Source organism: Pituophis catenifer, unplaced genomic scaffold (assembly GCF_029215685.1).
Source record: "Pituophis catenifer annectens isolate HBS135680 unplaced genomic scaffold, rPitCat1.0.hap2 SCAF_2, whole genome shotgun sequence".
NCBI classification, from domain to species: Eukaryota; Metazoa; Chordata; class Lepidosauria; order Squamata; family Colubridae; genus Pituophis; species Pituophis catenifer.
In genome coordinates, this window is record NW_027256882.1 from 131,133,699 (window position 1) to 131,158,253 (window position 24,555).

A 24,555-nucleotide genomic window follows, 5' to 3' on the forward strand; every position below is an offset into this window, starting at 1 on the left:
CAGTTATTCAAAAAGGCCTTCTTCATTGATGATTTGCACCATGGACACAAACACTCACTATTCTAACTCTTCATCCAGATAGCCTGCAAAAAGACTCCCCACCCCATGCCCAGGACCTTCTTACACCCCTGACTACCATTGAAAAGCCCATCTTCATCAAACTGGAAAGGGAGGGTTTCTTTTATCATTAACTTCCTTTTAAAAAAAAAATACAGAGAAATCATCCTTTAAACCTCTCAATAGCATATTTGGGCCATAGCGATCACGATGGCCCTGTCTTCAGTTACTGAAAGTTTTATTTATCTTCTCTCATAAAAAGTGCCACAGTCGTGTTTGAAAAAGAACAGGACCGTAACATAGAAAACATCCAGCCTCACTGGTTTGGCAATGTCTGGGTTGTCTGTAAAAAGTAATTAAATAAGCACAAGAATTTATGAGAAAAGAAATATTATGGAAGCAATCTGGTAAGTAGTATTCCTTCAGTTTTTTTGTAGTGTGTATACTGAGGGCACTGTTCTGCATCTACCTCCATAGCAAATCTGAATTTTATCATGTGTCATGCCTTTATGGACCATAATATAGTTATAGCAGCAGTAAGTCTCCTATCAGGATTAGTTAATAGCATCTAGATTTAGAGGCTGTTCTTCTGAGAAAATAATTCCCACTCATATTCCACCTAGTTTCATTTTTCCTTTTGCTGAGGTGGCATGCATAATAAACTGCTATAGTACCAATTTAATGACATACTTGCAAATGATGCTTTTAGCAAATGCCATGATTTTATATATTTAAGTATATGTCTTAAGGCCATAGGATTGAAAGCTGATAAGTCCCAAATCTCCTGTCCCAAAAACCCTAGGGCAGGGGTGGGCAAATGTGGCCCTTTTACAACCTGTGGACTTCAACTCCCAGAATTCCTGAGACAGCCAAGCCAGTCTGTCTCAGGAATTCTGGGAGTTGAAGTCCACAGGTTGTAAAAGGGTCACATTTGCCCACCCCTGCCCTAGGGCATCTTTTGAACCCTAGTCAGGTTTGGGCAGTGGTGAAATCCAGTTTGTTACCGATTCAACTGGCCGTGTATGTGCCCTGCGTGCCAAGCGCGCACGGCATGCGCATGCACAGTGCGTACCAAAAGGAGGCTTGGGAAGGTAAATAGAAGTGAGGGGTGGGATCAGCTGTGGTGCGCAATTTAGCTTTGCTAGAAAGCAGGATTTCCTGCTTTCTAGCAAAGCTAAACCTCGCTTCACAGCTGATCATCGGAAATACCAGTTCGGAGGAACCGGTAGCTTTTTTAAACTACTGGTTTGCCCAAACCAGTAGCTTTTTTTTTACTACAACCGGTCTGCCCAAACCGGAGCGAACTGGTAGCATTTCGCCCCTGGGTTTGGGTTAGTGGCCTCATTGTTCCTCTGCTGCCACTATCTATTTTCCAGGGGGAAGTCAATATACTTTGAAATATTTCAGTAATATCACTTCTTGCTTATATAGCTTACAGGCATAACAGCTGGGGAATTTTGCCCTTCCTATCCTGCTTAGAAGATTAAACCTATTGTATCTCACAGGACATAAAATATAATTTAGTTTTTCAAAAGTTACAAGGTAGAACACCTTTTACAACTTTATATCTTATTAGACTAACATTCAGAGTTAACAGTGACATTGTAGAACTGCCCCAAACACAGTTGGCAAACTTTGTTTTAAAAAATTTAGAAGAAAGCACCATGCTCCAAAAGGAATGCAGGAAAAGGTTGGTCTGCTACAGAGGAAGTTTTTTTTCCTGCCAAAATATTCATAAAAATACTGGAAAATTTTCAAATTATTTTCATTATTGATACAAACTCTAAAAATTATATGGTCTCATGCACAGAACTCGAGATACAAGAGGGATACCAAACATTTAATACCATCACAAGCATATGCAGAGAGAGAGAGAGAGATTGTGAGAATTTAGCGTAAAAAACAAGAAGAAGTAATGTAGTGCAAACTCATGGATACAGCTTTATACTTTTTTCTACAAAAAGAGCAGTTCTTTTCAGAGGCAAATGTGCCTGTGCTTCAATCATCTTGGACTTCTACAGTTTCCTGGAATTTTCTAGCTATGATTCAGAGACTGTTGTAAAGATGAAAAAATCCAGTTTTGCCCGCTCTCCATCTAAAGACTTCTCCTGAATTCTACCTTTGTTTTTTAAAAAAAGAATTACTTTTCTGTATCTAACAAAAGGGGAGGCCTGGCAGTCTCATTTTACCTGTGCCTAGAAGCTATATCTCCCATGTGGGGTTATATTTTGTATGTGTCTGAACTTGAAGCCTGGCATGTGGCTATATTCACAACAATATTTGTGTCACAATGTCTAATGCAAAAACAAAAGTCGCAGCATTGCATTATGACATCGTCACACAGTTTGCCCCTCTTTGCTGACTATTATGACTCACTTTATGGCTTCATTTGCACATAATGATAAATGATGATTTTTAAATTCATGGTTTGCTAAACAAGCCAGGATGTACATATTAGGACACGATAACAGGATGGCTAGGTTCATGTGCCAAGCCTGAACAAATAATTTTGCTATTTAATCTGTTGTGCAGATACATCACTTTCCCCAATCTGGTACAGTTAGTCCTTGACTTACGACCATAGTTGAAGCCAAAATTTCTATTGCTAAGTGAGAGATTTGTTAACTGAGTTTTGCCCCATTTTACGACCTTTTTTTTGCCAAAGTGATCTTTTTCAGTCACTTTTTTCAGTGCCGTTGTAACTTCAAACAGTCACTAAATGAACTGTTGTAAGTCAAGGACTACCTATCCTTTTAAGATAACATTTTCTAAGGGGATGCTGGAAGTTGTAGGCCAGCCATATCTAGATATATACCAGTACTAATAAATCCGGAGGGATTTATTCTATGATCCGAAATCTATGGATGAAATGCTTACTCTTCCAAGGATAACAGGAAGGTATGTTACACTGAAGTTTATGATGGCATAATGCACTTGCTACCCTTATGGACAATAGGTAACTTGTATAAGTAATTGGTTTCTAATAGCTAGCAAAGATCATTACACTAAGCCATTATAGTTTTGATGGCTGAAAATCTATATGTATGAAATAGATGTTTCTTTATTGACTCGGGAGCCTGACACGCTCATAGACAAGGGGAGGGAAGAGACATTCGTTGCAAACTGATTCATCCTCCCAGCCTATTTCATTCAGTTTTGGATGAATGAATACACTCCATGCAAAGCCAGGCTGGTATGAATCAAAGGAAATATTTACTCAGCGATCAAAAGGCAAATTGCTGAATTAACTGAGAATGGCATATTGGGAGTTGTTCTCTATGAAAGTGGTGGGCCTTTCCCCACTTGACCCCAGCCATGATGGAAACCTAGCCTGACATCTTTTGTTTGTTGTTTTGTCCTTTCAACCTGTCTTAGCTCAGGGAAACAAGTTCTCCTCCTTAAGCAGGAGGAATATCTGACGGCTGTAGCCAGGGGGACTTTTTGTCAGGTTCGCCTTATCTGCCAGTTGCGGCCCTTTCTTGATCGGGATTCCCTGTGCACAGTCACTCATGCCCTCATCACCTCTCGCCTGGACTACTGCAATGCCCTCTACATGGGGTTCCCCTTGAAGGGCACCCAGAGGCTCCAACTGGTCCAGAATGCGGCTGCGCGGATAGTTACGGGAGCTGCATGGCGCTCCCATACAACACCTCTCCTGCTGCACTGGCTCCCAGAGGTCTTCCGGGTGCGCTTCAAGGTGTTGGTTATCACCTTTAAAGTGCTCCATGGCATAGGACCTAGATATCTTCGAGACCGCCTGCTGCTACCGACGGCCTCCCATCGACCTGTGCGCTCCCACAGAGAGGGCCTCCTCGGGGTGCCATCAGCCAAACAGTGTAGGCTGGTGACCCCCAGGGGGAGGGCCTTCTCTGTGGGGGCACCTACCCTCTCGAACCAGCTGCCCGCAGAGATAAGGAGAATCCAAGACCTCGGTGCCTTCCATCGTGCCCTTAAAACTTTCTTTTTTCAGCAAGCCGGGCTGGCCTAACATTTTTAAAAATGTTTTTAATTGGTTTGTCATTGCTTTTAATAATGGGGCCAAATATATATATATCTTTTTAATTGCATTTTAATGTTTGTGGTTTATGTTTTTACTTTGGCTGTACACCGCCCTGAGTCCTCAGGGAGAAGGGCGGTATATAAATTCGATATAAATAAACAAACAGGATTAAAGTGATGTTTCTGCCTTGACCTGCCCACCCCGCCTCTTATTTTGGTAGCATCTAAAGGAAGACTTTACTTAGACTCACTGGAGAAGAGCATAAATGCTGGGAAAGATTGAAGGCAAAAGAAAAAGGTGACGACAGAGAACGAGGTGGCTGGATGGAGTCACCGAAGCAGTAGGCGTGAGGTTAAATGGACTCCAGAGGATGGTAGAGGACAGGAAGGCCTGAAGGAACGTTGTCCATGGGGTCGCAATGGGTCGGACACAACTTCGCAACTAACAGCAAAAAAGGAAGACTGTCCTGCCTTACCTTGCGCTACCTAGAGGGAAGTCAGGTGACTATAGCAATTGGGATCCCCAATAAATGTGGGATAGGAGGAATCAACAATGGGAAGTTTCATCCAATAGCGTTTTCTTCTGAGTGGGAAATGGGTGGATGGAACTTTAACTCAGCAGTGGAGAAAGGCTCTACTTTCAATCTGTTCCTTTTTGTTTTGTTTTTTAACATTTGAAAAACAAATCCGTAGACATTTTGGGTATCAGGTCCCATCTGCTTCAGATAACATAGCAAAGGCAAGGGCCTGCAATCCAGAACAAGGCAAGGGCCTTGTAATCCAGAACATATCAGGTTCTGTAACGAGAACTTGTTACAACTTCTGGGACTTGCTTAAACTTTGTTAACTGTAATCATCTGTGTTGCTTTTAGAACACCAGGAGACGATGAGGCGTCTTCTCAAGATGAAGTGCTGGCAAGGGTGATTTGCAGCAGCTACTAACGTCAGAAGAATGGAAATTATGCTAAGGAACCTGGTTATGCAATGCTCACGGCTCAGCGAGATGTGCTTAGATTGGAAGTTATGACTTTTGATAACAACCAAGCTGGAGACGTTCCTAGAATTGTGTTTGGGTGGTGAATTGGAATGATGGGGAAATTCTTTAGTGAGTGAAATAACCTCTGGATAACAGCTGGGATGGCTGACCAGACGGAACACCCATGCTGTGGTTTAGCCTAGACTCCTAATGGGACAAGTTAAAGACAGTGTTTCTTCTTAGGGCACTGATCCCAGATTTCTCAATCTCAGTGACTCCAGGCTCTTCCTGTTGATTTTCCTGAATTAATGGAGACAAGTTAATCCCTACTTAGACAGTGAGACTCATGCGTGGATGCCCATCCTTCCTCTCCAATTCACTTGAGGCAGGGAAGATTTGGACTGCCCATATTTTATAGGAATAGTTGCAAATTTACAATGAACTATGCAATGCCCTCGCACTCCATTTTAAATACTTCATTATATTTAAACTGACTGCAAGTAGCAGTGCCCACCTGATCCTGGTTCAAAAAAAAAGCTAAACAAGGTTGGAACTGGATAGTTTGCGTGGAAGATCTCTGGGAAATTCAGGCCTTAGACAAGATGAAATCCAACAAACATCCTGGAAGAAAGCAATAGAAAATCTCTACATTGTTACTTTAAAAAATATGCACGTGTTCAGATGACTACCAAGAGTCAAGCTTGACCTGAGGGTTACTTTGTGTATGTGTGCCTTTGAATCAGGGTTGACTCCTGAAGACTGTCTGGATAAGTCCCTGCAGTTTCCTTGGCAATGCTTTTCAGAAGTGCCTTGCCATTATCTTCTTCCTGGGGCTGAAAGACAGTAACTGACCCAAGGTCGTCCAGCTAGTTTGTACATAAGGCAGGATTTGAATTCACCATTTCCTGGTTTCTAGCTTGATGCCTTTACAACGACCAAATTGGCTCTCTTTATCTTTACTTTGTGTTTAAGTCAGATTTGGATAACCCTTCAAAGTAAGGGGTCTCTCAAACAGGAGGCTAAATACTGTGTTATGGGCTCCTCTTTTTCATTTCATTGGGAATTTATATAAAATCATTTCCCATAAATTGTTCTTCTGGTTTTATTAATATATCCAAGTAAAGTATCAGCCAAAATCAATATTTTTATTAAATGATCTCTAAATCCAACAGCCTCCACTTTGAGCTACTCCCTTGGCTCTTATAAGCCTCCATTTCAGGAAAGTACATCCAGTTATATTCATTTTAATTGATGGAAGCTTCCATCAATATCTCTAATCTCTCTAATTCCCCAAGTTTTGTATCCTTCCTGACATCACTGGTTAACATTCTGCCCTGGGTGGCTTATTAGTACAGATTCATTTTATGAGAGTTCATTTGCAGGGTAATGTTTTACATGAAATGGATGTTAATGTGTTAAATCCTCTGTTTGCAGGAATCAGTGCTCAATACAATCTTGCAAGGAAGCCCCTATCTTCCTATTCCATTTACAAACTTTGTGTGAATGGAGCAAACTGGCCAAAGAACTCTTTCTTCAGTCCCTGGATAACAAGCAATACCATCAGTGGCCAGTTGGAGTGCACAAGTATCTCTAGATCGGGGCTGTCAAACTCGTGGCCCACGGACCAGATGCATCACGTGCTGGCCACACCCACGCCTGGTTTAGCGAAGGGGGGAAAAGTCCCGATACGTGATACCGCCATGATGACGTGAGTTTGACACCCCTGCTCTAAATGAATGTTATCCCCACAAGGTAGTCCAGACAAGAAGCATAACTAGGTGTACTCTGCTCTATCTTTATTTTAAGATTACATTAACCGAATCTTGCAAGACTGTATGTATCCCCCTCTTCTTTTATTCTCTGGTAAACTAGGGAGGGTCCATTCTGAAACATTCCCCATGCCCTCACTCATTCTGTGAACCGAGACATCTTTTATCCGCTGGTTGCCCAGTGTGCATCTCTTCCCACCATCTTCCAAGGTTATTCTCTAGTCCAGTGATAGCAAACCTTTTTGGTACCAAGTGCCCAAATCAGAATGCACGTGCATGTGCATACATGAGTGCACGCCGGAGCACTGGAAACACGAAGACCAGCTGGCTGGTGTGTACATGCCTGTTTTTCTGGCTGTTTTTCAGGCCATTTTTCGGGCCAAAAACGGCCTGAAAATGACCCCAAAAATGGCCTGGTTTTGGGGCATTTTCAGGCACTCCGGCTCCTGCAAAGACCAACTGGCTGGTGTGCATGCACCAGAAACCAGAAGAGCAGCTGGCGATAGTATGCATGCCCACAGAGAGGGCTCTTAATGCCACATCTGGCACGCATGCCATAGATTCGCCATCACGGCTGTAGTCTATAACGTTACACTGGATTGCTGAGTGAGCAGGAGAACAGGTAACTGTTACCCTGATTTCTCATTAAAAGTTCTCTCCAAAGAACTATGCGCATCATTTGCATCAGTAATGTTCAGCCTTGGCAGAATTTATATGTTCTTTCCCCTAACACACTGCAGGTCCTTCATTTTAATAAACCTTGTTCATCATAGCCAACATCGACCCGTGCCACAGAGTAGACTACAACTTTATTCTTCCTGGCTCTCAATTTCCAATAGACTGGGCATGCTTTTCATTCAAATGCAATTTCCCCGTCTGTTCTGCTTCATTCCTGCCCTTTAGCCCTTAAACTACATCCGTATTCTGTCTTGTTTTTCTGGTCTTACTTCTAGCCTCAGATAATCCCTCCCCAGAAACAATTTCCTTTCCTGTCTTGCCAGGCCTTGTCAGTAATTCTATCCATTAGGGATTTTGTATCAACACTGACCACTCACACTTTTATGGGAATTGGAGCAAAGGAAAAAAAAAGACATTAATGGCTGTTGGAGTCCATGGTTGTGCTTCTCCAACTATCCTCATAAATGAGAGCTCGTATAAACCTTACGTTGTCCTATGATCCTTAAATATTTAGAGTTTCTCATTTACTATAAACATGTTCATCTCCACTAAAGCACAAATAGCATTAAATGGGATAGTTAAAATGTTTGGAAGCCTGGTGTTAGTCTACAATGGCTGGTTTTCTTCCGCCCACAGTTGCATTTCATCCTTTTTGGTCCTGCCTGTGTTTTTTTCTGAGCAACTAAAAGGGAAGGCATGCAATTAATTACCTTTCCCATCCTCCTCTCCACCCAGGAAACTAGAAAAAAAGGCTTAGTCCAGTATGAATTTACACTACTCTCTCTTGGCCAATTTACCCATTAGGGTTGTTGTTGCGAGGATTAACAAAAGATGCTTTCCATGGAAGCAGCATTGAACTCTTGGAGAAAAAGCAAGCAACAAATCGAATATTACTAGCCTCACAACATTTACTCCAAATGCTGGATCAATTGTCTTCTCATATATTCTGCATAATTTCCCATTCAAGGAATGGCTGATGAATCAGACCTGACAATATCTGTGACCTTCAATCAGAGGAGTCTTTTTATTTGTCCCCTGCGTCAGTGAACTTAAAAAATGAAGCTGAATCTTCAAGCTTTGTGGCAGTTCTCTCCCCTTCCCTCCCACCACAAGTTAAGTGGGAAGGCAGGACAATTCACCTTTGCCCTTTGCATACAGCTCGCTGGGAGGATTAATGTGCTCTACTGAGCATCTGATCAAGGTATAATCACCAGCATGATAAATGAGATTGTGGCTTTGAATTTGCAGCCTCTCTCTTTGGAACTGCACATTGAAAATAATAAAAAACGTTTGCTAAAAAAATTGAAGTCAAAGTCCTACGTAGGTAATATAAATGAAGTCCGTTATCGTGTTGTTTTTGGTGAAAGTCATTCTTTTGATAGGGAACTCTCTTGGTAGATTAATCTACCTCACTTTTTCTGTCTGCAGATTCCTTCCGAGTGTGGTATTGTGGTAAAAGGGTTAGAGTAGAGTCTGAGGAAACCCAGGCTCAAATGCAATGTCAGCTCTGCAGGCTTGGTTGGATAATGTGGGGCCAGGTCAGGGCCTCAGTCCAAAGGGTGTTTGTTGTTCTTGTTGTCAGAAAAGCAGGAGAATGTAGTGTTATACAAGACACTTTTTGCTCCTGGAGGAAAAGTAGGATCTAAATCTGACAAATAAAACCAACACTGGTTGAGTTTCGTCAAATACCAAATGTGGCTATCTTAACATATGATCCTACTGATCATATAGAAGCAGTGGTGAAATCCAAATTTTTTTACTACCAGTTCTGTGGGCATGGCTTGGTGGGTATGGTGTGGCTTGGTGGGTGTGGCAGGGGAAGGATACTGCAAAATCTCCATTCCCATCCAACTTCAGGGGAAGGATACTGCAAAATCCCCATTCCCTCCCCACTCCTGGGGGAAGGATATCACAAAATCTCCATTCCCACCCCACTCTGGGGCCATCCAGAGTTGGCATTTGCCAGTTCTCCAAACTACTCAAAATTTCTGCTGCTGGTTCTCAGAACTGCTCAAAATTTCCACTACCAGTTCTCCAGAACCTGTCAGAATCTGCTGGATTTCACCCCTGTATAGAAGGCTATTAGCATGCAACTGTATGGAATAGACTTTTTTTTTTTCAATTTTACAGAATTTTTTAAAAGTGCAACTAAGAAAAAAGAGGAATAAACTAAAAATACATGTTTTCAAAGTAATATTAGATTAATTCTACATATAAAGATACTCCTAGTTCAATTTTTTTATTAAAGTCTACTGTTAATAATAGCCACAAATATAGCAAGCATCACAAATCAGAATAAACAAATTCATTCATATAAATTTTTACCTAATTTAAGAAAGTCTATCTTTATTATGAACAATCAGCAAGATTTAACATTTAAAAGCCTTATATTAAGAGAAGCTCATTTCAGCTGTAATTTCACAGAATGTGCAGAGTTACAACCCATAAATAGTTCCAGGATAAGTCCATTCCATTATCAGAGTTGTTTTTAAATACTAAGTTATTTTGGACATTGAAAAATACCCTCATAGGATAATTATTAAAGGATATTGTTTGACTTCGCAATTGCTAGTTCAATTGGCAAATCACATTATGTATTTCTAGGCAAAAGCTTTGTAATTTCATCTTTTCTGATGCAATATATTGTATTAAACCAAAATGATAACTAAAAGAAGATAACAAAAATAAGAAGATATAAGAAAATGTAATATAATTGCAAACAGAAAATGTTATCTCAGTATATCTCTCGAACATACATTCTTCTATTCATAGAAGAGAAAGCAAATATGGTCTGGCTGATGGATTGATGCTCCAGGCAAACCAGACATCCAGGATTCCAGTCCTGGACTCAAGGCCTTAGTCTGGGCTCTAAACCTCTGCTTTTCAGCAAGAAGCACTTCAATCCTTGGTATCTTGAAGTGAGGTAAATTGGCTGGCTAAAAAAGCTTGTGGATAGGATTACCAGGTAGTTGGACAGGCAAAGGAGGACATGGAAAGGAGTACAAATTTGGGTGTGTGTGTATGATAAGGAGGCCACACTAATTGTTTAACTTTCTTGGCATCCACGATAAAAATGAATGGAATGGAATGGAATGGAATGGAATGGAATGGAATAGAATAGAATAGAATAGAATAGAATAGAATAGAATAGAATAGAATAGAATAGAATAGAATTCTTTATTAGCCATGAGTGATCGGACACACAAGGAATTTGTCTCCGGTGCATAAGCTCACACTGTACATATAAACAGCAAGTAATAAATTACCGTGAAAAATTGCAAAAAAAGTACATAGGCCCTACATGTATATGAAATTATTTTTTCCAGCATCAGAAAGATTGGTTTTTCAATCACAGGAATGTGCTACAGCAGTTAGAAGGCAAAAGCCTTCAGAGTGTAACTAATTAAGATTGTGTCAATTTCAGACAGGGTACTAATCAAGGTCACCCAGTAGAGCTTGTTAATTAGCAGTTAGTCCTTATTAGGGAAGCCCTGAGCAGTGGAGAACAGCTGCTCAGGAAGAGGTTCGTTTGTAGATACGCAAAAAGCCAGACAAGATTTGATGTTAAGACTATGCTTGCCAGATGGGAGGAAATGAGGACAGAAAGGAGGAGAAGTCCTCTTTTTGCTGGTGGCCTGGAAATCTTGCTTGTGGATGAAGAGAATTTCTGAGAAAGGGTCCACTACAATTTACCGTTTCTTCTCACTGCTCCGTTTTCTCTGTAGAAGTGTTATGCTGAAGTCCCTTCAGTCTGGGGAGTAGGGTATATGTTATTTTCTTAGGCCAAGTTACAGGGAGGAAAAAACACCGAGAGATATAGTTTGGGTGTGGCCTGCAAGTGGAATCAGCAGTGATGTGGTAGAATTCAAAGATAAGAAAGGAACAACAAATCTTGTTGCATGTCCTGTATGGAGACTTCCGAGATTTATTTCATATTGGATAGCCATCACATCAATAAATCTGTCCGGCAAAAAAAAAACAGATACAGAATATAAAGTATACAAAGAGACTGCTTCCAACCGACTGCGAGGCAAGTTTTGAGTCAGTCATATTGCTAACACCATACTTCAGTCCAAAGAGCTCACAAATTCAGAATCAAGGCTCTTTTTAGTTCAAACAAAAATGCAATCACACGAATGTTCGAGCAGATGTACAACTAGGAGTTGCCTCTCTTTTCCTAGAGATTTTCTGGGGATACAAAGCAGTGGTGGAATTCAATTTTTTTTTACTACTGGTTCTGTGGGTGTGCCTTGGTGGGCATGGCAGGGGAAGGATACTGCAAAATCCCCATTCCCTCCCCACTCCTGGGGGAACGATATTGCAAAATCCCCATTCCCACCTCACTCTGGGGCCAGCCAGAGGTGGTATTTGCCGGTTCTCCGAACTACTCAAAATTTCCACTAACGGTTCTCCAGAACCTGTCAGAACCTGCTGAATAGCACCCCTGATACAAAGATGCTGGGCATAAATACAGATTTGCCTTGCGATGCACCCAAGCCTTTTAAAAAGTTAATGGAAAAAGAGAATGAAAACCCTGCTCTTGTTCATTCAGACATCCCATCGACATAGTCATAAGAAAACCAGTGGTGGGAAGGGTGACTATGAGAAGAGGCAAAAAGGGGGAGTGGGCAGAAAAACTGGGAAATAAAAGCCCCTTATGACCCATCCCAAGGCCTCTTATCCAAGATCTCTTCAACTCTCGCTCTTACACCATTGCCTTGAAATGTCAAGAGGATACAAATCTATGTCATGTTTGGCTCTACAGTACAGATAAAGAGAAATATGGCCTAGAGTCAAGATCACCCTTATTTCCAGTGAAGGTTTTCCAGCTAAAGGTCCAACTACATAGAGTTGCTTGGTGATAGAGTCTCCCAAAATCCAAGCAGACCCAATGGTTGTCAAAACAAGAACTTGGAAAGAGGCCAGCAGTTCCTTCTCTGAGGCCTATTGGCCCAATATAATCAACATCAATGTTGTTTTGTTTTTTTTTCTCATAAAAACTAACTGTGGTTTTTGGGTGATGGGAAAATAGCAGAATGGAGAGTTGCCCATTCCCACTCATCAGGAACCTTCTGGGACTAACACAAATCTAACTGCAGACAGTAAAGGCTTGGGGTGGGCCAGAAATCCTTGCTCAAAAAAAGCAAATCCACCCACTATTAGGTCAGCCAGGGCAGCTTTCCCAGAGGATCTTCTTCCATGGAATATTATGAGCAGAATGTTGTCGCTTTTCAAATAATGGGATGTTTCCTGTCTAAAAATTGATTACTTGGTATAGCATTATTAATTCTTGGACAGTGGTACCTGGAGGTAGAATTGGACTGAAGATAAACTGGTAGAGCTTTATGTACTTGAATGTTTTAAGTAGAATATACTTGTTTTGTCCATTTTTCAATATATGTATGAGCCCTCTGTTTCCAAATAATCCCATCCATGCTTGAAGTCAAGCCCATCCAATTGTATTCCATGTCCTAGTTAGAAAGCTGTCATTGAGATAGCCCCACTGCAGTGATTTCCTTTCATCCTCAAGGTAGAAAGAAAAATGCCATTTTGACAACTGTATCCCCCCCCACAGTTGTTCTACGCCATAGAAACAAGGTTCATAAAGTCACTGTGCTCTCTTCCAGATGTCAGTGATGCTCTCCAGAAAGCTTCCAGGATAGGACCAAGAAGAAAGAAAACAGCAGCACTGCCATGAGAAGAACAGGAGAGAAAAGAACTCCACCCCTGCCACTTTACTCTACCCCTCTGCTCACAGTTTTCCCACAGTTTTCCCACTACTACTTTTCATTTTCTATCCATTTCAAATTGAAAGAAAAGGAGATACCACTAGCTTTTCTGCACCCACTTTTCAGTTCCTTCCAGCTGATTCTGGACAAAGTTTTGGTGTTGGACCACTCGCTTACTATCAAGCTATTTGGAGAAATTGAGTTTGCTAAATAAGGGTATTGCCCAGGGGTAGGCTTCAAAACTTTTAGCAAGGGGTTCTCTGCCCGGTTGCTGGGTGGGCGTGGCCATGGTGGGCATGGCTTAGTCGGCCTCCTGCACCATGGTGGGGGAGCATTTTCGCCCTCCCCAGGCTCCGGAAGCCCTTCCCGAACTTCCAGTAGGCCCATTTTTCGCCCTCACCAAGCCTCCGCATGCACCCTGAACTTACCTGCATCCAAATGGGCCGCATGGGGACTTCTGGGAGGGTGGGCGGGGTGGGCGGGGCCAGCCAGGAGTGGGATTTGGGGGTTCTCCAAACTGCACAGAATCTGAGCTAGAGGTTCTCCTGAACCCCTGTGAACCCCCAGCAGCCCACCCCTGGTATTGCCCCAATGTAGATTCTGGAATTTTCTTTCAGCTATGTTCTTATAACTTTTGTAATTAGTATTCATGTAGGAGAAAGAGAGAGAAATGAGAAATGAAATCCTTAAGATGTTATGCTAGGTTTTCGAGAATAAACAAGCAGAACTGTAAGATAAATCTCCTAACTGATGGAAATAACGACTTCATGGAGGGACCAAATTTTGATTTTCTATGTGGCAAATATTCCTCTGACTATACCACAAAAAAGAAATGAAGGAGACTGCCCTGGAGAGCTACAATACTGTAGAAATGGCTATCGACAGAGACAAGGAGGTCAATCACCAGATGGGAGAGAATGATCCTTCAACCAGCCATTGGAGCTCAGCAGTTCATTGACCTTTGGAAGACAATTCTGCAAAGTGACACAGAATGCCTACATAGATTGTCTCAGCACCCTGCCAGCCAAAACGGGGCACGGGGCACCTTCCTGCGCCTCGTTTTCACCATCCATGGCCTCCTGCAACATTCACCTGGCTCTTTTTGAGCCGTTTTTCAGGCCATTTTTGGGGCATTTTGGGGCAGTTTTTGGCCAGTTTATGGCCAGCAGAGTGCTGCAGGAGGCCATGGAGGGTGAAAATGGGGTGAGGGCACAAGCAGCCTGTTTTAGCACCAGAGGCACCGCGGGCCAGTCCTTTCATATTTCCAGGCTGGCCCTACGGGCCGGATTTAAGCACCCTTGAGTTTGACACCCATGGTATATACATACACAACATTTAAATTAACTAGTATGGAGTCATAAAATCATTTTACTGATAATCAAATTTGTTCCAATGTAATGGGATATGAATGCTGTGTCTTAAAGTATGATAAAGCTGCAACATACAGGAAAGTAGGAAATATGTTACAAAAGATGATGCAAAGTATTTCTCTTAGGCTTCACCAACCTTTTCCAAAGTCTATTTATAAGCTTCCATGGTCCAGAGTTGACTGGTCATATTTCTACTTCATAGAATTTCTCTTCCTTCAGCCTTTTCAGCTTCTGTTCCCTCTTCCCAGTCTCTCTTTAATTAGATGCTCCTTCTGTGTCCTCCCCACTCTCTCTGTTTGCTAGTAATCAGCTACAAAAATGAAGAAGGCCCCAACAGAGTAGTGATTTTGATGACAGACATTATTTCCGGACCAAAAAACCTCATTAAGGATATGGAATGGGAGTTGTAAAGACTTAATGAAATGTTCCTAGAGGAGCAAGAAAATCTTATTACAAGAACTTGCTGGTCATTAAGTTTTTTTTTTTAATCCTGAGTTAAAGGAAAAGTTAGGAAAATGTAAGAACTGAAATGTAAGCCTTTATTAACTACCTCTTGGAGTTTATATTATTTACTATGTATAATCTCTATTGCCCCATGATCAAACACTTACTCCAACCTTTACAAACTATATAGCAGAAGCAGGAAATGTCGTACCCGGAGTCATTTTCCTGCCAGAATTATTGCTCCCTTTAATCTTTAAAAAAATTTTTTTAATTCAAAATAAATAAGTCGGCATGCTGAGAGCAAATGCAGTAGACTCTAGCATTACAAGAATGTGATTGTACAGAATGCAGTCTATACACATAGAGAAAATGCAGAAAGTATACAGGATTATGTCATACCATTAGTGGGGGTGGACGGGCCCAGAAAAGATGATGAGGAACCTCATTTGCCTGTTTTTTGGTAGATGGGTGCTTTGCAGTTGGGCACTGTCACCATAGCAACCCTTTTAGGAAGAGATCAGCCCCTTGATACCATTTTGTTAAGGTATTCATGACATGCCCTCAACTGCATTTAGAATGTGCTTACTCCTTCCAAAAGTTAATCTGTCGTCTGGATCTATGAAACTTTAGCACCACTGTATAAATCTTGAGTGGAAACAATTCAAGCCTTCCCTAAAGATACTTTAGTTCTTCCATTCTCTTAAGCAAATGGTGAACTAACATGAATAGCACCCCCACTGCTGAGTAGTATTGCTCTTCTAGCTGCTGCTCAGATTTTACATTTCAGTGGCTGTGAGCAACAGAATTCAGGGCAAAATATCTGGGTTAAATGTTTCCTAATTGAGTGTGGACATGTATTAGCTGAGTGATACCTAGCTGTGCATCTCCATTTATTTAAATATTTAAATCCCCATTTTGGATGTCTTGGTAGCCTGCCTTCCCTCGTTTTCATTTTTGTAAGAAAATAGTCTTCTCATCATTCAAAACACCAGTTTTGGAATGTGCCATATTGCTAATGGCCTTTCTTCCATGTGACAGTTCTAGTTATGTTGCAACTACAACTCCCAGTACTTCCAGTAGCATGACCCTCTTGTTTTGGGATTGTAGATACATCAGTTCTAGGATGCAGCAAGTTCGAGAAAGTGGGTTTAATGCTTGGGATCTGATCAACCTGATGGTCTCTTCCAACCATATGGAGGTGCTCTGGCCTAGTTGGGGAAAGTTGGAGCAGTATTTGTTATTTGTGGTGGAATCTCCAATTAGAGTGGGAGGAAGTGTGAAGAGGGGGCTAAGCTTAGAATTCTTGCACAGCAGGAAGTGGTGCAGATATTACTTCTCCCCACCCAGAAAGCCTGAAACCTTATCTGGCAGTTCTCAAGAAAATGCAGTCAGATTTCTGCAAATAGGCATGCAACAAATAAAGAAGTAACTTCGATCATCTCACCAAGGAAACTGAGTTTCAGAGCTAGCAATGTAGATGTTTGCATGTAACATTCTGGTTGAATTTAAGCCTTAAGTTCCTGAGCCTTTTGACTTCTTGCCTGCCCAGCCTGCATTTTTATCACACTATTTTCCCCAGCCACCACTCCATTTTTTCCTACATAATTTTTATTAAAAGTTTTAAGAATAATAATTAGAACTTATATACACTAGATAGAAAGTGGGGGGGTGTTTAAGAAAAATAACAGGAAAAAACCCTAAAAGTGCAATAATTGAAGAAGATAGGAAAAAAAGAAAGGTATAAAGAAGTAGCTTCCAATATTCTTAACAGCTGTTATAAGTACAATTATATTCTAACCCCTCTCTCTAAAATTATATCTGTCTTCTTCATATTATGACTTTCTTCTTTCTATAATCTATCCTCAAATCGTCAAAACCATAAACCTCAAATTGATTTTCCCCATTTCAAAAAGTCTACAAGATGTATCCAGTCACCAATAAATGTACTTAGCCACCATTCCTATCTTTATGTAAAACATAGTTTGCTGTTTCTGCCAAATCTGCAAACTACGTATCTTTATACTAAGAAAGGAAGGAAGAAACTGTCATGTGCAGGAAGAGGGCAAGGCAAAGGAATTGGACCTGTTTCAAGTTCATATGTGAACCCTTCCAAATTCATATGTATAGTACCCAACATGCTTTCACATGAATGCTGAAACACCTCATAGTGCCAAAAACATGCCATCAAATGGTTGAGTGACTGAAAACTCCAGTCTCACCAGTAAATCCTCCATTTCATCTGGTAGCTTGTACTCCTTGTTGATCCAAGAATAATTCAAGTGTTTTGACTTTTGCTGGGCTCATGGGACTATTTATTTCTTTATTTCTTTAGGGATTTACATCTTGGGAAAAAATTAAAACCACAACACATGTAATTTTCTCAATTTAGGCCATGGAAAATGTTTCCTCCAGGGTATCTCTTCCCATTACTTTGCAACAGCATGTTCCTGCAGGAGATCTTAATGCTGCCTTTTCTTGCCACTTGTGGCTTCTTTCTTTCTGTCTTGCAACTTAAAGGCGCAGTGACTTCATTTCTTCTTTCCCGAACTCTACTGGAAAACAATGGCCATGGTTACGAATAGTTTTTAAAATACGTTCTTGAGATTCCCTGCCCCCACCCCCACCCCCGCTAGATCCTCTGTCTGGTATAAATCATAATGCTCATTGAGACAAGCGCAGGTTTTGATACAGTAGGTGTGACACTTACTGCATGCCCCAGCATGAACTCCCACCTGCTGTTTTTGGAGACCAGAATATATGCTGTAGTTCCATCCTGTTTTTCTTCACTGCCTCAAAACCAGGGTTTTCCACTTTCCAACAAAGGTGAGATAACCAACTGGTTTGTCTAGTTGTGCCTCGCTGGATTGTCTGCCGTTGTCTTGACTATGATTGGCTAGTGTGCAGTGCTGCAAAAATGCTGCTTCCCCTCTGGGCCCTGCCTTATTTGTGCCATTTATCTTGAGCTGCTGAATTCCATCCTATTCAGAGGCCACTTTCCAAGGGTGATAAGATAAACGTAAGGAAGCAAGATCATATTATCTACTCGGATTTTAATTGATCTGGTTATTTGTGCGACCAACCTCTTATTCTTGCTGGTAGTTAAGCATTGTCAAAATAGTTATCTGCCTTGGTTTATCACTTATAATATATCTGGAAATAATGCTACTGTATTTACAGAGTTGAAGTGTTCAAAATGCACATGTATGCAGGCAGAGCAATCAGCTTTAAAATAAAAGCTCCTGCATTGCCTTTGGTCAAAAATGGCTGCCTAATTTCTGATGAATCTGTTACTTCAATTGTGCTTCAAAAGTGTGGTGAGTACCACACTTGCCTCATATTTAAACAGTTCCTAGTCTGAAATTGGCCAAAACAATATTTTTAAAATAAACCCCCTTTCTCACTGGGCTTTTTTTTTTCTTTTGGAGCATGTTTTTCAATCTGCTGGTAAACGGTTGAAATGCTGGGCCTTTCTTTGCTTCACCACGCCCCCAATTCGACTGAGGTCAGGGGTGCTATTCAGCAGGTTCTGATAGTTTCTGGAGAACTGTTAGTGGAAATTGTGAGTAGTTCGGAAAACTGACAAATACCACCTCTGGCTGGCCCCAGAGTGGGGTGGGAATGGGGATTTTGCAGTATCCTTTCCCTGGAGTGGGGTGGGAATGGAGATTTTGCAGTATCCTTCCCCTACCACACCCACCAAACCACACCCACCAAGCCACAACCATGCCCACCAAGCCACGCCCACAGAACCGGTAGTAAAAAAAATTGAATTCAACCAGGTAAATGGAGTGGTAGTCCTTACTCATGTGAGCTATTTCAAAGCTGTAGTGAAACTATTCTACCTGAAGGGACATCATGAAGGAGTGAACCATCCACTGGTGAGCTGTTTGTTAGTTAAATGGATGGCTCAAAGAAAGAAATAGTACAGGTAGTCCCCGAATTACAACAGTTCGTTTAGTGACTATTTGAAGTTAGAACAGCACTGAAAAAAGTGACTTATGACCATTTTTCACACTTACAACCATTACAGCATGTCCACATGATCAAAATTTGGATGCTTGGCAATTGGTTCATATTTATAACGGTTGCGGTGTCTTGGACTCATGTGATCCGCTTTTGTGACCTTCTGACAAGCAAAGTCAATGGGGAGACCAGATTCACTTAACAACTGTGTTACTAACTGAATAACTGCAGTGATTCACTTAACAACTGTGGCAAAAAAAAGTTCATAAAATGCAAAATGGGCAAAAATCATTTAAAATACGTTTCGCTTAACAACAGAAATGTTGGGCTAATCTGTGGCCATACGTTTTTTTAAAAATTCTGTCTGTTTTTTAAGACAGAACCTTTTGAAGATGATACAGCCTGGATCAACACAGATTATTCGAGCATCATCAAAGCTGTAGCAAGAGTAAATAACTGAAAATGAGAGGTGGAAAAATGCCAAAAATCACTTTATTTTAAAGCTGGTTCCTGTCTCTGCGTGTCTGTTTTTTAATGCTTTAACTCTGTAAACAGCATTAAGTTGTTCAGAATGTATATACATATTGGTTAGAATCGCCATGCTTCTGAGCAGAGGTGGGTTTCAGCAGGTTCTGACCAGTTCTGGAGAACCGGTAGCAGAAATTTTGAGTAGTTCGGAGAACCGGTAATAAAAATTCTGACTGGCCCCACCCCCATCTATTCTCTGCCTCCCAAGTCCCAGCTGATTAGGAGGAAATGGGGATTTTGCATTAACCTTCCCCTGGATTGGGGAGGGAATGGAGATTTTACAGTATCCTTCCCCTGCCACGCCCACCAAGCCACACCCACAGAACCAGTAGTAAAAAAAATTGAAACCCACTGCTACTAAGCGTTTGTGCTGTTCTTGGTTTAAAAAAAAATATTGTACCAATGCAGACTTTGGGGTTCACGTTCCTCAGTAGTCCCATTTGGGTCATTGTCCTGCTGGCCTTCCCCACTTAGTTTTGCCATTGGATTGTGATCTCTGCCTTTGAAAAACCGTGGAAAGAAAATTGTCCTTTCTCTCCCAAAGTTGGTTAAGAATTTGCTGTGTCTCATCGTGGAATTGTGATGCTTATTAATAAAATAGGGTATTGCTACTGATTAGTAATCGCTACTTGTTTTGTGAGATGGGTGGCTATAATTTGGCAAATAAAGAAATAAGATTAGTGCACACTATTTAGCCTGATTTGGTGGGGAAATGTGGGCTAAAGAAACTAATAGAGTCACTTTATGTGATGGGCAACATATAAATTTAACAAACAGGGAACAGAAAATGTTCTAGTTATCTGGATTCCTTTAGCTTTGATTCCATCTTGCACATCCTGATAACATGATGTCACCATGCAAATATGTAATATAATTGTACATTGTGTACATTGTGTCGTTTTCACATCCCATTACAGTATATCCTTCATGGATAAGGATGGAGGCTCTTGGAGGCTTTCATTGATTTATTGCCTTGCTTCGTTCACAGAATTTTTCAGGAAGACCAAACAACATTACCTGTCTTTGGTAATTTTTGTACATTTTCCTTTTATCTGCACTGTATGAGAAAAGATGTAATTACTATGCATTGTGTTCACACCTTACACAAATTTCTTAATGATAATTTATTGTTAAACCAGAGTTAGTTGGGTTCATACACAGTGGTGGGTTTCAAAATTTTTTACTACCGGTTCTGTGGGTGTGGCTTGGTGGGCGTGACATGGCTTGGTGGGTGTGGCTTGGTGGGCGTGGCAGGGGAAGGATACTGTAAAATCTCCATTCCCACCCCACTCCAGGGGAATGTTACTGCAAAATCCCCATTTCCTCCCAATTAGCTGGGACTTGGGAGGCAAAGAATAGATGGGGGTGGGGCCAGTCAGACTTTTTATTACTGGTTCTCCGAACTACTCAAAATTTCCACTACCGGTTCTTCAGAACTGGTCAGAACCTGCTGAAACCCACCTCTGTTCATACAACGTGGCAAACCACAAGCAAGCCACACTTCAATGGTAGGATTCATTCAACATCTTAATCCAAAGCCAAATAAATAACATTATGATTTAGCACATATGTGAATGAGGTCACTATCTTTCGAGTGATACGCCTAAAAACTATTATTCCATAAGTGCCACCTATTCTCTGTCCATGCACTTACTATGATGTCGTCAATAACGGGTTGTGAATTTTCCACCAGGTGATACTATAATTCAGGGAAGCATGTTTCTCCTCCATTTCTGTACTTAGTGCAGGGCCAGAGTCAATTTCCTGCTTCTCTGTAGAGAAATACAAAACACAATACAGCTTACTGTACATTCACTGCAACAGAATATTTAAGATAGGCCCTTTCTGACTTTCAGGGTGTTTGAAACTAGACTACTGGCAGCTTAATGCTGGTAAATCATTCTAGTTCTGTATAATTAATTGCTTAATTCTGTTAGAATCTTCTCAGAAATAGGTCCTATTAAACCAAATAGTGTTTGCTTTGAGATTGGAAAATTGCAGCAAGCTTTGTGTTTAATTCTATTAATGGGTCTAAATAGGAATGGCCACAGTAATATATTTGCCGGTCAGGAGTTTCTGTTACGAAAACTTTATCAAAATGAATGACATTTATATAAATAGACTGTGTTACCTTTTAGAAGAATCTGATTCAGTCTTCTTGGGTTCTTCTGTTGTTTCTCTGAAGTTTGGGGGTGAAAAGAGAGTCTATTTATTTTTGGCAGCAATAAGAAACAGCCTTTCCTCGTGTTTGGCATTTATTTATTTTATTTATTTTATGTATTCATTTATAACATTTGTATAGCTACCCATCTTTCAACCAACTCTGGGCAGCTTCCAATGACAATCAGCAATCAGATGCTACCATCACTCTACACTGCTGGCAGTGCCTACAATGCTGTCTACCATATCCTGTGCTAAAATATTTGTGGTTATCATCAGGATCCTAGTTCATTGGCTGATACAATTTCTGTATATCATTGCATACAAGATGGGAGTGCAAAGCAGCTGTTGCTAGATAAGACTGAAAAGCAAAGTTGGATTTACAATATACTTTGCATCTGAGAACCTTGGTTACTTTCAGATTTTTGTAGGTCAGGGAAAGACTTACTCCCTTCTAGATTTTGGGACTAGCAGCTTTCACAATCCTTTACCAGTAATGATGCTTATACAGAAATGATAGGAATTGAAATTCAAAATCTCTGGAAGAAACACTTGCTTTCCTGTGTCAAAGGGGCCTCATTATATTATCAATATATGAAGGAGAACACTCCTTGACTTCTCACTGGTACAGATTAAAGAGACAGCAAGCATCACCCTTTATTATTTCGGTTTATGTGCTCCAATCCAGAAGGACTCTGAGCAGCTTACAGTGCATTCTTTCAGTAAGAAGATTAAAAGAGGAAAACAATATAACAAAAGAGCAAACTAACAATAGCTAATCTTGTTAAGTCCCAATAATATTGAGAACACCAATGGAAGGACTTACTTTCAGGGAGTCTGTAAATGGCCCTAGGCTTCCAGTTTCAGGAGCAACACAGAAGGAACTGACTGAATCTTTTATATCACCTTTAACTATACAGGTAGTCCTCAATTTACAACCACAATTAAGCCTTAATTAAGCAAGACAGTTGTTGAGTGAGTTTTGCCCCATTTTATATCCTTCCTTGCCACAGTTGTTACGTGAATCACTGTAGTAGTTGTTAAGTTAGTAACACGGTTGTTAAGTGAATCTGGCTTCCCCGTTGACTTTGCTTGTCAGAAGGTCACAAAAGGTGATCATATGACCCCGGGACACTGCAACTGTCATAAATATGAGTTAGTTGCCAAGCATCTGAATTTTGATCATGTGACCATGGAGAGGCTACAATGGTCATAAATCTGAAAAACGGTCCTAAGTCACTTTTTTCAGTGCCATTGTAACCTCGAACAGTCACTAAATTTACTGTTGTAAGTCAAGGACTACCTGTATTATTGTTCTCAAGAACAGCAATATAGAAAATGAATTTTCCTTATCATTCACTGCAATTCAAAGGAAGAAGTGGGAATTACTGAATCTATTTGAACAAATGAAAATTGTTCTAGGGACTGAGTACAGAATATTATTTTATATGGATCGGTGCAAAATAATTAATGCCATTTCAATGAAGCCGATCAGACACCAGGTAGAGAAGAAGCGTTACAGATTTCTCAGTAAATTCACTCTTTCAAAAATCAGCCTTCTTTTGAAAACAATCCAGATCACCTCACCAATAGGAAATCACTAGGTTACAAAAGTGCACACACACACACACAAAAAAAAAGAGGTGGGGGAAGTATGCCACAAAACATCCATTTGTAAAGGGAGGAAGAGGAGCTGCTTTCTGTGCACACCAGAGGTGGGTTTCAGCAGGTTCTGACCAGTTCTGGAGAACCAGCAGCGGAAATTTTGAGTAGTTCGGAGAACTGGTAGTAAAGATTCTGACTGGCCCCGCCCCCATCTATTCTCTGCCTCCCAAGTCCCATCTGATGAGGAGGAAATGGGGATTTTGCAGTAACTTTCCCCTGGAGTGGGGTGGGAATGGAGATTTTACAGTATCCTTCCCCTGCCATGCCCACCAAGCCACACCCACAGAACCGATAGTAAAACATTTTGAAACCCACCATTGGTGCACACAATGGATTTGGAGCTCTAAGGACTGGCAAGAAATTCAGGGATGGCCATAGAGCAGAGTGTGAATGCTGAAAAGCTTATATTTTTGTGTCCAGTTGCTGGTTGGCTTGGGCAGAGCAGTGCCCTCTGCAAGCTCAGGGATTACAAACACATGGGTAGCACTTTGCAATATGTCTTTTGGATTTGGAGAAGGCAGGGATACAATGGGGAAATTGTGCATTGGGGTTGGTGCGCTGCCCCACTCACTCACACACACACACACACAACTGTGGTTTAGTGAGTTTATTCATCCTTCCCAGCAATTCCCTTCACCAAAAAAACCCCCCAGAACTATCCCAATTAAGTCCAGCCACAAGCAGACCAATGTTAGTCCACAAAGCACTTGGAAGTTTCTCAAACAAAATAAATCCACCAGGCAAACATAAATCCACAACACAAGAGAGCTCACAAGTCAAGAAAAGTCCACTTTCCAAGGCACGATTCAAATCAAGGCGCCAATCCAAAGCAAAGCAGGAATCATCACGTCCAGAAAACACACAGCTAGGAAACAAACACATTGTTCCCAGCACCGCCTCCCTCTGTCTGCTGTGCTAAATAGCCAGCTTTTGGTGCAGCCCATCAAGAAGAGCGAGGCTTTCTCCTCTCGAGTAGTCTGCTTCTGCCTTTTCTCTGCCCTACATGTTCTTGGATCAGGTGCGGAAGGCACTTCCTCCTCCTCCTTACTGACCAGCTGCAACTGCATGCTTTCCCCAGATGGAGCCACAGCCAAATCCCTTCCAGACAACTGCTCGGAGCCATCAATTAACTCAGCTCCCTGACATGCCAAGAACCGGTTCATCCTCCCCCGAGCTGACATCTAGAGAGGTATCTGTGGAATCGTCCAGGAGAGTCA

The 24,555-nt window shown here is 41.2% G+C and overlaps 1 long non-coding RNA gene across 1 annotated transcript; it reads right to left on the minus strand.

Moving 5' to 3' along the window:
- Nucleotides 1-17,352: 17,352 nt before the first annotated feature.
- LOC139310448 (uncharacterized) lies at nucleotides 17,353-21,722 on the minus strand. The gene is made up of 3 exons (XR_011599881.1): nucleotides 21,645-21,722; nucleotides 21,168-21,285; nucleotides 17,353-17,574 (listed from the first exon to the last, which is right to left on the minus strand). It is a non-coding gene; the product is annotated as an uncharacterized lncRNA (long non-coding RNA).
- Nucleotides 21,723-24,555: the final 2,833 nt, after the last annotated feature.